This window comes from Haemaphysalis longicornis, unplaced genomic scaffold, assembly GCF_048455015.1.
Source record: "Haemaphysalis longicornis isolate Haplotype H1 unplaced genomic scaffold, Haemaphysalis longicornis Haplotype H1 scaffold_8, whole genome shotgun sequence".
Taxonomy (NCBI): domain Eukaryota; kingdom Metazoa; phylum Arthropoda; class Arachnida; order Ixodida; family Ixodidae; genus Haemaphysalis; species Haemaphysalis longicornis.
In genome coordinates this window covers 22,914,967-22,930,927 of record NW_027526445.1, presented here as the reverse complement: position 1 = coordinate 22,930,927, position 15,961 = coordinate 22,914,967, and the positions used below count along the sequence as shown (strand labels likewise).

The window sequence follows — 15,961 nt, the reverse complement described above, 5'->3', positions numbered from 1 at the left end:
CACGGGGTTTAAAGATGCTGTCCTTCCTGGGCTACTCAACCGCGAAAACTGTCTGCCCGTATGGATGTATGTCTGCAAGTCTGTCGTTCAATTCAGCCGCTCGATTCAGTCGATTCTGAAGTGGCCAGAAGTTAAAATAATTCTTTAGTAAGATATAGGCAATACTTTTTCAATCTAGCAGATTTAAAAGGTGCGCCATATTCGAGAACATTGTTAGAAAAAGATAATATTCAGCAAAAAGATAATAACCATCGGTTAGGTTTCACTCTCTGAAAACGTCTCACACACAGCACGTAAACCGCGTTGCACAGTTTAAAGCCGCAAGTTGATTAAAGCGGCAGGTATTTGGCGGGACTTTATTCCTCCGAAATTTCGAAAATGTCACCTTTTCACGGGAAACGCGTTGTCGACAAACGGGAGAGCGACAAATATTTCCCGGCGATGGATTAAAGTATTCAAGACACTTCTATTGCACAAAACCATGTTTGGCGGGCAGAATGCGCACCTCATTAATGCGCACCTCATAAAAAGGGGACACGCGACAGGATGCTTGAAAAAGGACTTGAAAAGACTAGACATTTTGTGTCTTTTAATACTCTTATACTGGCTCGATCATATCATGCCGCACATAGAGATTTGGGTTGTTTCAATTTCGCAGGCACGACAGTGCCTTTAAACACGCTACTGAAAACTTGATTACAGAGGTTGTATAGAAAGAAAAATAAATACACCATGCGGTGTTCAAGAGACAGTGCGTACGGTTCACTCTCCTAGCTGCTAAGCATTTTTAAACTTTGCGATGACAACTCATCCTAGGTACATTTCCTCCGGTGTTTAATCACCGATTTGAACCCATCTGCATTTATCCGTGAAGCTAACGGCCGGGCTCCTGGAGCAGCACCAGTGTGTGCTGAAATTAGCGCGCTCTAAAGACGATGGGGTAGTTTTGCTCTGCGAACATACTGTGCTTCAATTCGAATTTATTTTCGTAGCGTAGGGAAATTTTCGCATACGTTATTAACACGTCAGATTTCTTTTTTGAGTACCCATGGCATAATCTCTCCGTAATGCAAGAAGTGTAATGCCTTGTATCTGCACACAAAATGCGTTATAGAGGCAGTTAGAACATTTATAATTCTGATATTCTAGATGTAGATTGGTGGTGTAAAATAACAAAGAAAAAAAGTTAAATGGAAAAGCGGTCTGTGAATGCTTACGAATTAGGCAATTTTTAGAATTTCTGTACAATTTCGCTTTTTTTGTGTGTCCAGGCAAAAAATTAGCATGCCGAAGCTCGCCTAATATATATTTTTAATTTTTTGTCGACCCAGGCATCACATCTGCTGTCCTTAATTTTTTTTCGAGGCTGCATAGAACAAGATTAAGTATCACGTAGAAACTGGAATCGCTTTTCATTCAACTGGATAGATACATTGTCAAAATAAAAAAAGGGCTGACATAGCTATGTTAGTCGTATTACTTGATAACTAAACAACGTGTAATCAAGTCGTATGTGCCACGAAATTAATACGAATTGTGATCTTTTATTTAGCGCACAAGGAAAAACCTACATAAAAGTTGGTTATGTCTTTAAGAAGTGTTGGCACTGATAAATGATAAGTGCCGTCACAAAAACAGCATTTCTGTTTGTCCGGAATTTAAATATATCCTCTGCAGTCGCAGCTCGAAGAGAAATTGAAAGAGCATGCCGGGCGATGTGAGACACAACGACATAGCAATGCGAGACAGAAGGCACACTATCAACGTGTAATGCTGCTGCTGCGAACGGAATTTAATTTCCGAGCTGACCAAATGAAGCTCGGCAGCCGCTAATCATGTTTGTCTTTTAAGAGGCGTAAAATTATTGCTGGTAAATGCCTCATGCAGAGCGTGGAACGCTGATGATAAGCCCCACTCTTCGAAATTAGCGGCCCGAAAGCCGGCGTCCCGTGGGCAGCGCTCGCCGCAACCAGTACCGGAACGGTGGCGCCGCGGTGGCAGTATTTGGCTCTAGACGCACTCACGCCGCTTTGGTGGCACGCGGCAGGCCGCACGTCAGTGCGCCTTTAATCCTGCGGCCGTGGTTGATAGTGGGTTTCCCTGAAGGTTGCTTTTTGATTGAAGACACGAGTAATAGTTCACATTGTTGAGGGGCGCCGCTAAGGCCGCGTGACCTTGCAATAGCCATTTACTACGTCCGCTGCTTCCTCTGGAGCTGCTCCATTGCTCCTACTGAACCCATGGTGGACTTGATGGTAATGTTGTCCACGTGGAGGCCAATATATATATATACCGTGAATAGAAATGAGTAGCGCAGGGAGTCTTGTGAGAGCGATGTTAAGCAGGAGTGGAGATAACACAGCCCCCAGAGAGTTACACCTCCCCCTACTGGAAAGCGGTCCGTGGTGTGGTCCTCTACTTCGAGTATGGCTTTCCGATCTGTGAGGTAAGACTCTACGTACTGGTAGTTCGTGACTCCACAGTCCAAGGTGCTTAGCCTTTCCAGGATGGCCGTGTGGTTAACATTGTCGAAAGCACCCTTCAGATGCAGCGCCAATATAGCCGTCGGAGAATAACAGGTGACGGGTCACATTGCTTCTTTTTTGACCTGGAGCAGTATATCCTGCGTTGATAAATGTGGTCTGAAGCCAACTATTCCTCTAGGTAGCTTTCTCGCACCTTCCAGGAAGAATTGAAATCTTGTCAGGATGATGTACTCCAGGAGTTTTCCTAGGTACGAAGTAAGAGGTATGGTCCGGAGGTTCTCTATACTTCTCTAAACTTCCGCCGTCTTCCATTCTTCAGGTGTTGTTCCCGCCTTCCAGATATTCTTGAAGTAATTGGTGAGCTCTAAGTGCGACAGGTCGTCAAGGTTGACAAGCATCCCATTAGATATGTGATCCATTCCTAGAGCCGTATATCTTCTTAAAGTTTGTATGGCTGTGGTGCCTGCGTGCAGTTGGATGTCTTTATCAAGCGCCGGGTTTGGTGCCCCTGAGTACGATGGTGGGGGTGCTGTTGGGTGCGTGTGGAGGTACCTCATCCTAAGGGGTGTGAGCAGGTCTCTCATGTCTCCAGGAAATTGGTCTGTTATTTTAGTCATGTTGTATTGGGACTCTGTTTTGCTAGATGAGGAGTGGATGTAGTAACGGAGGAGCTTCAATGTTTTTGATGTGGAGAGGGCACCTCGCAGGTCTTCACGTAGCGAAAGCCAGTTTACCCTATAGAAGGAGTTGGCGTACTTCGCCGATTCTTGTGTTAGCTGTCCGATGCGTTTTCTCAGTCTTCGATTATGCCTCTGACTCTCTGGCTCTTCTACCTCCACTGCGAGCTAGGCCTCACTTTCACGGTATGCAGTAGATGACAGTCGATGCACACTGTGGCGGTGGCCATCCTAATTATTTCGTTATAGTTTAGGAGTCTGATGGAGTTGTTTGAATAGGTTCTCTAAAGAGATGTTGACTTGGGTTTCTTGGGCAAGGGGACGGTTGCTCCATTCCTCTCTGAGCTTTGTCCAGTCCGTGAGCGAGCCCGACCTATTACTGCTTTGTAGTCCGATCCTTTTATAGTTCTAGATATAATTACGTGATTGCTGCTTGTGGTTAGCCCGTGTGGATTCTTTGAACATGGAGAACATTTTCTTATGCGTCAGGGCGGGATCTGTGTGTCGAGTGACGCTTGTATTATAGCGTGTAGGTCTTCTGTGGTCCGTGACAATACTGAGGTCTTGAGCTTCCATCAACGAATGTAGTCTAGCGCCTCTTGGATTGGTGTATGCGAAGCCCCACAGAGGGTGAGCAGGGTTGAAATCCCCTGTATTCACATCCCTGTTGTTGGCTGCTTTAAGTGTCGCTTATTTAAATACTTGCTGAAGAACAACCCTGGGGCTTTAGGCCAGCAATGCACATTAAAAACGAGCCGGGAGGGATCTTCTTGTGTGCTTGAAGTAAAATTTCAAGAAATATTGCTTATGACTGCTTCAGTGGGTGTTCCGTTCTACGTGTCGTTTGCCGACCACAGTGTGCCGGCTTTTGTATGTGATATAATTAGTAGTATCGTCGTGGAAGAGGAGATGTATTAGGAGAGGGATCCAGGTATGTTCCAGAAACCTCTGCAGTTCCACTGCCATAAAGGTATCCATTTCACTTGAAACAATTTATTATTAGGTGGATGGAGGTTCATCTTGATTCATGTGTGAGAGGAGACATGTGGGGTTGGCGTTATCTGTTTTGGTAATCTTCCTGGTGCGGATATTAAAGTCGGCTTCCTCTACAACCTGAACCCACCCCTCTAGCCTCGTAGGGTGGGAAGCTATTTGTTTGAAAGTTTCCATGATCTGACGGGTTTGCCCACTTTCGGCAGCTTGCAGGGTGTTGCTAGCACGTGCAACGTACCTCTCTGCCTGCTCTTCCATTGCGTACTGTGGGAAAATAATGTTTGAGTTATGGTATGGCTGCAATAGGTTGTTTGACTGTGGGGACTTTTCGGCCGCTTGTGGGGGTAATTTCTAGGCGCACTTGCGCTGTTCTGGGGAGGTCATTTGTGTGTTTACAGAGCTGGACACTTTTCGGTAGTTGTTTAGCTCTTCCTTCATTTCCTCTACGTCTGCGCGCGTGGATGCTGTCTCCGCCCTAAGCATTGCACATTTCCTTCTAAGAAACGTTTCTCTGTTAGTTTGTGCGAGTTAGGAGCTCTGGGATCGAGAATCCTTGCCCAGCTCACCTGATGCCGCGGACGTCTAGGAGTTTTTGGAGACTTCATGGTTTCCTCTCGTCACGCTTGAGGAATGGCCTCGGGAGAAGGCCCGCGACTTCGACTCCGACCGCAGCCTTCAGCCACTCGAACCCCTGTCTGGTCCTGTGGAGCCGCCTCTCTGCTTTTGGGATCTGGAACGGGAGTGTCCTGGTTTCTCCTCGATCGCGGGGATGGGGACCTGGAGTTGCCTGAACGGGGTGCCCGGCTGTTCCCCACTTGCTTTTGCCCATTCCCCCGGGCAGGAAATGCTGTGGGCCCACCTTGGACGCTGTGGTGTGCGTGCCGCGGCAGAGAAGGCACTTTGGGTGGCATTCTTGCTGGTTGGTGGTCAACGAGGATCCGCATGTCTTGCACTAGGGCGTTTTCGGTGGGTTAGGACACACGTCAGCTGTGTGGCCCATTAGGTGGCAGGTGTTGCAGTATTGTACCATACGCTTGTACAGGTAACATCTTGGTATTACTTCAGCGACATAGATGCTGAACGGTACCTTTTTCCTTGTAACGTGAGCAGGGAGGTGCCGGTGTTTCCCCTTCTCCTGCCGGTGAGAATTTTGTGGTTCGGCGCTACGATGCGCCTTGGACTTCCTTGGTAGTGTAATTCAAGCCGTTTTTGTAGATGACGCCTTTGCATGAGTTGTCCGGAGAAACGCTGTAGGAGGAAACTTCCAAGGTGTTATTGCCAATCGTGAGTTTCTTGACGGAGTTTAGCGCTGCAGTGGTCGCCGGCGATGGAGTGCTTACAATGAGAACATTGTGTTCTTCATCGATGCGGATCTTTACCTCAGCTATTCCACATTGAAAATTGGCTTCACATGCGAGAGCTTTCGTCAGGTTCATAGGGCTTACCTTGCTCAGCTGGAGACCGTTTCGTGGACGGATTACAAGCGTGTAGTCCTCAGCTGGTAGTGGTAGTTGTTTCGGCTTGCGTGCCACTTGGCTTTGGCGGAGGGATGGTTTTGCCGGCGTCGTGGTGTGGTGCGGCTGCATCTTGCGGCGTTGCGACTGGCTTGTAACTTCTATAAAACGGATGTGGCCATTCTCCTCTTTTTTATGGGGCGGCAGACCTTCGTGAGGTTCGCACATTTCTACTGCTTCGTCCTTGGATGGGGCTAAAGACAGGTGGGTCGAGTGGCCTATCGGCTATCTACAGAGGTTGGGCAGGCGTGGTCGTTGCTAGCCTTACGTCCGCTTCGAAATTTCTGGGGGCCATAAACTGATAAAAGTCAACTTACGTTTCCATGGTTGGCTCCGGTGCACTCCTGATAACATTACATGTGCAGTCCGATGGTTGTAGTTCCTCGCCAAAAAGGTTTCACCCAAAAAAACTCAAGCATTTTGGGATAAAGCTGGGGTCTTTCCAAATTTAATTCCGGTAATTGGCTAGGAGGTATTCCCAGTCGTAAATTGAAAACGAACGCGTTTTCTCTCGTGCGCTCCATGGAGGGCGCGCAGCTTTGCAGGTCATGCGTTTTCAGAGAGTGGAAGGGCACTAGTTTTTAAAGACATTAGTCTTTGTTGGACTACTTAAACGTGGAATATTTGGTGTTTCTGTCTGTCTGTCTGTCTGTCTGTCTGTCTGTCTGTCTGTCTACCCGTAATACGGTATGTGTTACGGGTTGGGCTTTTATTTTATATTTTAGCCCTTTAGCTTTATGTCTGTCTGTGTGTCTGTCTGTGTGTCTGTCCGTCTGTCCGTCTGTATGTCTGTCAGTCTGTCTGTCTGTGACTCGATTCAGCCACCCGGCCTAAGGTAAAAAAAAGCAGCATAATAGTCTTATATTTTGTTTATTGCATTTCATTTCGTTTATTTCCACCTTAGAGGCCAGACGGCAACATAAGCGGGGCGTACAAGGTATGATTTAAAACTAAACCATGAACACAAACCGCAGAAAAAAAGAACAAAAGAGAAAAACAGAATGGTACGAAACGTGTTGCAATGAAACAGAAGGTAAAAACAGGGCTCCAAAAAGTTAACTAAAAGGGCCTAGGTTTTGCTGCATTTGCTCAGATTGTGATGTGACTTTTTAGTTTATTTTAAAACGTTCAGCGCTTGCCGCACGTGACTATGTTATCAGGTAGGTTGTTCCATAGAGTTATTTCATCCTAACCTAAACCTTTCAGCCAGGTGGTAATGTTCGTACTTTTAAACACTCTAAACAAGAACAAGACATTACGCAAATATAAAGCCGAAAATTTACACATAAGGGATATCTGCAGCGGTCATTTATTAAAAAATTTACAGATGCTTGTTTTTCTGAGAGCAAATGAAATACTACATCAACTGCAGGAAACCGTCGCCTGCTGTTGCCCGCGCTACTATAGCTCCTGGCCACATTTAAAAAAATCCCACGGCAACAACAATCGTTCCACGTTCTGCATGTGATACTCGTGGAGCAGGGCAACGTGGTTTTATAATCGTTGTAGAGCAGCGGTACAGCAGCGCTGGCATGGACGCGCTTGACTTGGAGCAGTGGAACGGGGTAAATATAAATTTACTTGAGCAAACCAATAGCGTGCTATCTTGGTAGCAACGAGACGGGATAGGAACAGGGGCGTCAGTCGACTTTCATCTTTCATCAATATTTGCAACGAAATAAGCAGATACGTGGGCATTCTTTGTTTGGTTTAGCTCGCTCAGTTACGACGCCGTCACCGCCTCCGAATCCCAGGAGCGGCCGCCAAAGCGCTCGCACACTAAAAAAAGTGCCTTTTTCGGTTCTTTGTGGCAAGCTTATAATTCCATCACATCAGGTAGTTATTTTATTAATTGTTGGTTTTATTGGCAAGGTAACATTTTCTATAACACGTTATTATATTTATGACAATTTGTGATTACAAATGGGACTTGGGATGGTTTTATAATCGTTAGGCCCAATCGGCTACTACTTGTTGTACGTTTGTGTTGTTATATCTGGTTTATGGCGATTTCCCCGGCTTTTGTTGGATATATTATAGGTCGTCCTTGCTTCCTTGTTCATTGTTGATTTTTTTATCATTCTTTTTTGTATAATTTAGGTAGATTTGTGCACTTTAGATTGGTTAGGCTCTCCATAATCGTCAGCAAAAGGGCCGGCTCAGCTAGCTGCAATAAGCATAAGTATGTTACCTTTTTTTAAAGTTGCGTTGGTTGGTTCATTTTCGGTTCGTTTTCGCTGATAGTTGGTTTTGTGTGCTTCATGTAGACTTATGATGTGATATAACTCCCATAGCTCAGATAACGGCTGGCAGTGCTTACCAGCAAACGCATCCGCACGTGCGGCAAAGGGCAAGTTGTGGGGATACATGGTTTTCACGCTTTTGGCATTGCCTGTATTATTAAGCAACTGCTGCGCGTGACATCATATTTCTCTTCACAATGGTCAAATCTACTATAAAAACCATCTTACTTTAGCGCTGTGGTGACCTTTTGTAATTAGAATATTGAATTATAAAAGGACAGCAGCCTACAGCCGAGGTGGTGAAAAGCCTCGGTTTTGGGACGTCAGAAGTGAGCGTGGCTCCCTTTTGCCGATGTCACCGAACCCGCACATCTACTGACGAAAACAATTGAAGCGATTGAGCATTTACGTTTTTTATATTTTGTCGGTACTCACATGTTTCTGGCACATCCGATTGGGGGCGCTTGGTGCCACAACAGGCTGAAAACTGAAAGGATTTGAAAAAGGCAAAAACAGGGTTAGCAAAAACAAGCGTTAGCTACTTTCCAGATTTCAATGACGCTTTTAGTGTTGCTTTACCCATGAATGCGGGTCATTTAAATTATTCCTGGTTGCTCGATATACACTTTGCAAAAAAGCGCGTTGTTTTCTGTTCGTCTTGCACGTTTACGCACGCCGTTTTTTGCTTACAAAGTTTTGTACATACAACACTTCGTATGTTGTTCTCAATTTGCATGAATTTATATATGTCTCTAGAAAACTTGTGCCAAACCGCGAATGCGTAAGTGTTCCCCACTCCATTCAGTTATCAGCGAATGTTATAGCTTTATTACTACTGGCGGTGATATGTTTGAGTGGCGCCCCCTGGCTCTGACGTCGGCTTAGGGACTCGCGCCGCTGTCGTCTGCTACACTCGGCTTGTAAGGGGAAGCAGTGCCTAGTCTAGAAATCGCCCGTTTTGATGCCTTGGTGTATTAAAAAGCATATTTATAGTAATTGAGTTATTTTTACCAGCTTCTGAAACATCTGAATAAGTTCTAGATGCATCCCCCACAACTTTGCAACACGCGAGGAGAGAGAGAACAACTTTGTTTAGAGCATTTGTCAGAAGATCTTATGTAACTCGTCCTTTCTATGGCTTATTCGCGAGGTTCAGCGCTCAGAGGTCCTCGATAAGTATTCAAAATGTGTGGGGTTATCTTCAGTATTTTTGAGATGCTCTTATGAAGACTCAACAGGCTAATGCTACGTGCCAAGCAACCGCTTCTTACACGCGCATCGTAGAGCAGGAAATAAAGGGGATGTCTTCTATTTCTTTCGTTGTTGTTGACATGTATCATGCCTAACCAATTCATTTTCTGCACCTTCACAAACGTTTTATTTGTAGCTTTGGGTATGTTTGAGAGGCTCACAAAGATCGTGTGGATATTTTCTTCGGGCTGTAATGGCTTTTACTGTGGCTGGGTGCAAGATTGTGCATATCCGCCGCATGCGTTGTTTATTCACATGCAAATACAATTACAAAGTTTGTGCTAGGCAATCGCGATCACCTTCCCGACAACGCTGTCCAGAGTACTCGAAGGCGGCTTTTGTGACCAAATTTTAATCGTAACCATCGTTATCGTAACGAACTGATTCTCAACCTGAACAATTATGACATGATTACGGTGTTGAAGGCTTGATATACTCGCAAACGAACCCAATAAATTGTATACGTGCATGTATTGCAAGAATTGAAACCGATCAATATTTCCAAGGAGCTCTGTTGTTTTCCAACCCTTCGAGGTGTAATGAACTAATCCTTGTCTTCTCGGGATGGCGTTCCATGAATTGAAGGAAATTGGTTGTAGACTGTTGTCCTGGACGGAGTGCCCAGCCGAATAATTAGCTCAATTTTACTGTTAAAGTTTTGTCCTGCTCCTCCTTCCCACCCTCCTCCTGTTCAGTGCAGTTCTCCCAGAAAGCATATCTCAATATTGGGATATCTGAATACTGAATGTTAGAACACTTCGGGAACTGTACCGAAGTATCCCTCCAGGTCTGAACAAACATAGTGTTACTGTATTCTTACTGTAGACGTGACTCGTTTTGCTCAATAAACATCCATCCTGGCTAGAAGCCAGGTATAAAACCAACACGCGCCTGTACACACAGTCAGCTATTTGGAACTCAACCTACATTTTTTGCTCGCAATCGTGCATGTCGACATACATTGGTGCCACGACAACGATACAATACTTTCGAGCGTTCGGCAAGGTTGCGAAAACGGATTTACCTTACATATGAATACCGGGGATCGGAATGCCCTCTGTCAAATCCGACAGCCCCAAAGGCATGCAATTTGTTTTGGTCTTGTATTTTCGCTGCTGTCGGTTACTAGCAACTGACTGTTACCTTTGTTCGGAAAATTGTTTAATACTGAACCTGACGCTCAGCTGCGACTATTCGCGCACCCCAAAGGACCGGCTTCGCAAGGATTGGGGCGACGCCGGCAATGTCTCTTCCATAGCGGTATCCAAAACTGTACTTTAACTAGCGCCTTGAGCTAGTGTGTGCGATTCTAAGTCTATTAATTATGATAAAAGGTTATGCACATGCAAATTTTGGTGCGGACAAGCATCAGTTGTCAACCGAGCGCAAAGATACAGCAAAGAGAGCGACCCGAGTGAAGCAAACGACAAATGCGAGAATCCCTAATCCGACGTAACTGAAGCGCGCTTCGCAGCGCCGCTCATGGTCGCGCTCATCGCCAATAAGCCTCTTTGCGTCCACTGCCCGCGAAAGGCCAGGGAAAACGTTTGATAGTACTGACGAGGAGCAATACTTTGCGCTATCGCAGGCTACCAAGGGAGTCTAGAAAATATGGCAGATAATGCAACGAATTGTTTTAGGTTGAGCAAAACGGTTGCAGCGGTTGTCGCCGCATTTAGCTCCATATTAAGAAACCTAACATAAGTAGCACTTTTTTTCTGTTCGGACACTTTTCGGCGTCTTAAAAAGTTTCATGAGCTAGATTTATGGTTATAGTGCTCCTTTTCAAGAGCTTATCGGACCGAAAAGTAAGCGCTACTTTACTTAGCTCCCGACCTACCTTACGTGCGCCTTTTCCCGACCCCCATTCTAGACTACTAAGATAGCTTGGCTGAGTTGTTTTTATTTTGTGTGTCGTTTGCGATAAATTGATAAAGCCGTAAACAATAAAGCGCTTTCGGCGAGCAAAAAAGATTTGTGCACATGCCTGCCACCCTGACACGGCCGTGCACACACCCGCACACCGATCCGCCGGCCCGGCCGGCGCGCGATTCGGTCAGCGCGGCACCATGCCGCGGCCTCCGCGCGTAGCAGGACGCCAGCAGCTGCAGCTACAGTTTCTCACCGCGATCCCGAAAAAAACCATTCGCGCAAACTAAGTTTAGCATACGAGAAACAGGATGATACTCTGTGTAAATTCACGCAATAGATAGCCATGCGCGGTAGTAGCGCAAGCGGCAATCAGTATTCTGGTGCGATGTTAAGAGCCATGAAGAGAAAATACGACTTCGTTTCATTTGAAAGAACAATGATTAAGTATCTCACTCAGCTCGATTACAGCCACATAAGATGTTTTTTAACGAAAAAAAGCAAGAAATATTTCAAAAGTTTTAAATTTTACGCTACAGTGACCTGTTATGTACAAGATTGACGTCATACGGACCACAAATAAAACCTATTTTTCTGTGCGTTAACTGTCCGTTAGCATTCAAGTGATGCGGTAAAATGGAACTAGAGGCCCCATTACACAGGTCCAGTCATGTGTCGTCGCAACAGGTCAGTTAGGCGGCTTCCAATCGCAAAAACAAGGTTCTGTGACGTCATAGAAAAGTTGCGGGAAATTGGCTAGGGGGTCGCGACTACTTCACACACTTTCTTTATTATCTGCGTTATTTGTTCGAAGATTGCGATGATATTGGTATCATTGTTACCTGGACTAAGCCGTCTTTTTAATAAACCCAAATTGTATTTTGTAATTATGGCTCCTTTAAGACTAAAATTCCCTACGGGTACTGGCTACGGAAGGAGCTGGCTGATCCTAACGCTTCGAAGCTGGCGCCATGGATGCGTCCTTCTCTATTGGCGCAAAGGACAAGTCCCACCCATACACCTTTTGCGGACTGACGCATCGCGCGCTACCCCCGTCCGTAGGAGCCTAGCGTGCCTCGAATAGGATGCCTTTGCTAACTGCGCCTCAAGGAAGGTTTGTGAAGCGCAAGGCGGCCTTTTCTGATTCTGATGGTTTTCGGACCCCCACGAAAGCCGTCGTTATGGCCTAAGTTAGGGAATTTTTCTCAATACGGGTGTTAGAAACGCAGGTAAGAGGCAGTAAAAACATCTGCACCGGCACCCACCTACGTACATGAAACGGTAGACAGTTGCAGCAAAGGTGTTGAGTTCGCAATAAATAAATCCAACACTCAGTACGTAATCATCACAAAATATTTGAACGCTACATGAGCTTAGAAAAGGACGGTCGTGAGCATCCGGTGCAGAACTCTGGAAAAGGTATTAGAAACAGTCGAGTAGGTACACTGGTATGGTCTAAGGGGAAAACTTGCACCCTCCGGCAAACAGAACAATATTATACGGCAAAACTTTTTAATGGCGAAACAAAAATGTTAATCTAACTGCCAATGCACCCTCCGGCAAACAGAACAATATTATGTGGCAAAACGTTTCAATGGCGAAACAAAAACGTTATTCTAACTGCCAATGCAAATATAGCGAGAATTTGTTAATCATAGGATGCTGAGGAGTTACAATACCGCCGATCTTAAATGAGAAATAAATAAATTGGTAATAATAATAATAGTAATAATAATATACAGCCTATCTACGCCCACTGCAGGGCAAAGGCCTCTCCCATTATTCTCCAATTACCTCGGTCCTGTGCCAACTGTGACCAATTTATCCCCACAAACTTCTTGATCTCATCTGCCCATCTAACTTTCTGCCGTCCCCTGCAGCGCTTGCCTTCTCTAGGGATCCACTCTGTTACCCTTAGTGACCAGCGGTTATCTTGCCTTCGCATTACATGCCCTGCCCACGTCCATTTCTTTTTCCTAATTTCTACTAATATGTCCTTAACACGTGTTTGTTCCCTGACCCACTCCGCTCTCTTCTTGTCCCTTAATGTTACACCTATCAGTTTCTGCTCCATTGCACGCTGAGTCGTTCTCAATTTAAGTTGAACCCTCTTAGTGAGCCTCCAGGTTTCCGCCCCGTAGGTGAGTACCGGTAAAATGCAGCTGTCATACACTTTATTCTTCAGCGACAATGGTAGGCTGCTATTCATTATATGAGAATGTCTGCAATTGCACCCCACCCCATTTTGATCCTTCTAATCATCTCTGCCTCATGGTTGGGATCTGGGGTCACAACTTGGCCTAAGTAGATATATTCGCTTTCCAGTTCCACTGCCTCGCCACCTATCTCAAACCGCTGGGCTGTCCCGAGGTTATTGATCATTACTTTAGTTTTCTGCATATTAATTTTCAGGCCCACGGTTCTACTCTGCCTGTCGAGTGCGGTAAGCATGCTTTGCAATTCGTCCCCCGAGTTACTTAGCAAGGCAACGTCATCAGCAAATCTGAGGTTACTTAGGTATTGTCCGTAACTCTTACTCCCACCTGTTCCCAATCCAACGTTCTGAATACTTCTTGTAAGCATGCTGTGAATAACATTGGAGAGATTGTGTCTCCTTGCCTGAAACCCTTTCTTATAGGTATTTTACTGCTCTCCTTATGGAGGATGATGGTAGCTGTGGACCCATTGTAGATATCCTCTAGTATTCTTACATAATGCTCATCCGCCCCCTGGTTCCGTAATGCCTGAATGACTGCTGCGGTTTCGACCGTGTCAAAAGCTTTCTCATAATCTATGAACAATATATATAGGGGTTTAGTATACTCAGTGCACTTCTCTATCACATGATTGATCATGTGAATATGGTCCATTGTTGAATAAAATTTACGGAACCCTGCTTGTTCTTTTGGTTGACTGAAATCTAAGGTTGCTGAAATTCTGTTAGCGATTACCTTGGTAAGTACCTCGTAGACGACTGCAGTAAGCTGATCGGCCTGTAATTTTTCAAGTGCTTCACGTCGCCTTTCTTATGGATTAGATGATGTTCGCGTTCTTCCAAGATTCCGGTACACTTTCGGTCATTAGGCATTGCGTATACAGGTTTGCCAGTTTTTCAAGTACAATTTCTCCACCATCCTTCAAGAGGTCTGCTGTTATCTGATCCTCACCAGGTGCTTTGTCCCCTTTCAACGAGCAAGATTTGGAAGGGTTGTTCGAAGGCCTAAAAAAGTCGGCCTCAAAGAATAGAGCGTGAGATATTTCTTTTTCCTCATTTAAAAAGAAATGCTTCCACGTGCAGAGAGCATGTGACATCACCGTGATAAGGGGTATATTTTGTGCCGTTTATGAGGTGTTATTTCACAAGTCTTGTGACTGATTTGATCACATATACTGTTATTCCGGGGTATAAAGAGGGCTTATTCTTGTTTGTCGAACAAGCACCATCAGAGTATTCTAGGCAAGTGAACACTGGAGATAACAAGGTCACCGTGAGAAAGAAATTGAGAAAAGCCTGAGACGGCATAGTACGAATCTAGTAAAAAAGAGTGAAACCCCACATTTAGTAAGAACACGACAAGCTGTACAAGGGCGTAGGAACACTGCAGAATAAATTTGTATGACGAAATGACAACACAACTAATATAATCACAAATTCAGTGGGTGAAGGAAGAAAAGAACTCAAAGACACGGCCAGTAATCTATTAAAAACACCAAACCTTTTGTTTGGCGCATGATAGCCTTTGTTGCTTATGTACCATAAGACACAGCACAACAACACAATAACGGTAACCTCTTAGCTTTTTTCGCAAATTCACGAGTCAGTCACCTGTCGCATACCCTCATTAGCGCAAAACTAGCCTTTGGTCTTTTTTTGACGTTTCGAAACTGAATATTTCGAGATAAATAATAGGTACAGATGCTTATGCCGTGATGTCCCAGCGGTAGCTAGGGTTGACTGTAAACGCATACGAAAGCTGTCTATGTAGAACCGCACAGATGCATTTGCGCGTAGATCTTTATATACTGGTGACAAGGAGCTCTTAGCTGCCCATGAAATAACTGCTTTTTGCTGCTCCAGCTTGTGGCAATTGAAACGTATTTGCTTCTTATTTAATCAACGATTAAGTACGAAAACACAACAGTGATCACTAGTAAATAAAATCAAAGGTATGGTCCACTTGTATTCTCTCACTCGGGCCGTACCTTGTCCGTTTAGCTGTCTTTCGTTCCGCAGCGCACTAAACACCACTGTAGTGTTCTTCAAATATATTTCAAACCTTAATTCTTACCTTGAAATCAACACGCTCAATAAAAGTGACATAACTATAGCTTTCTGCATTCTTCAATATTGTTATATGCCCTAGTGATGCAAGCACACCCAATGTAGAAACCCTGCCGTATAGCAATAACTCGGTACTTTGTATATAGATTAACGCACCGGCGACCCAGTGGCAAAAACTTCCACTTCACCCTTTAAGGCTTTCCTCTGGCTTGACCTTGTTTTTTTTCTGTCATATCAAATAAGGGCATGCTCTTGTAAACAGCTCACTGCTGCTGTGTTTTTGCTAGCTTTGTTTGTGCCCTAAACTCGACCTACCTTTCTTGAAAGGCTGCTAAAAAACAAGCAGCAGTGCAAGCTTGTTGCAACTGGGCGGCAGTTTTGCTTTATTTCCGGCTTTCTCGGCAGCCTAACGTAGCTCTGAAAAGAACCTATTCTGCTAACTTCCTTTTGCTTTATTTGTTTAGATTTGTGCTACAGGCCGATGGATGTCAATAATGCGAGTAAGACAGACATGGAAAAACTGCGCTTTGTTATTTCAATGAATAGCCAAACTCAAAACAGTGCCTTTATCGGCGGCCCCTATTGTTCTTTCAGCGGTGACAGGTGAAGTTCCGCATTTCGGCGGACCCTTCCGCTTAAAATAACC

At 44.9% G+C, this 15,961-nt stretch overlaps 1 long non-coding RNA gene across 1 annotated transcript in view; it reads right to left on the bottom strand.

Annotated features, from left to right (window-relative positions):
* LOC144148708 (uncharacterized) overlaps positions 1–15,511 on the bottom strand; it is a 35,888-nt gene extending 20,377 nt beyond the window's left edge. The window contains exons 1-2 of the long non-coding RNA XR_013318034.1: positions 15,323–15,511; positions 8,349–8,400 (exon numbers count right to left, since the gene is read on the bottom strand). This is a non-coding gene — a long non-coding RNA (uncharacterized LOC144148708). The remainder of the gene's footprint in view (positions 1–8,348; positions 8,401–15,322) is intronic.
* Positions 15,512–15,961: the final 450 nt, after the last annotated feature.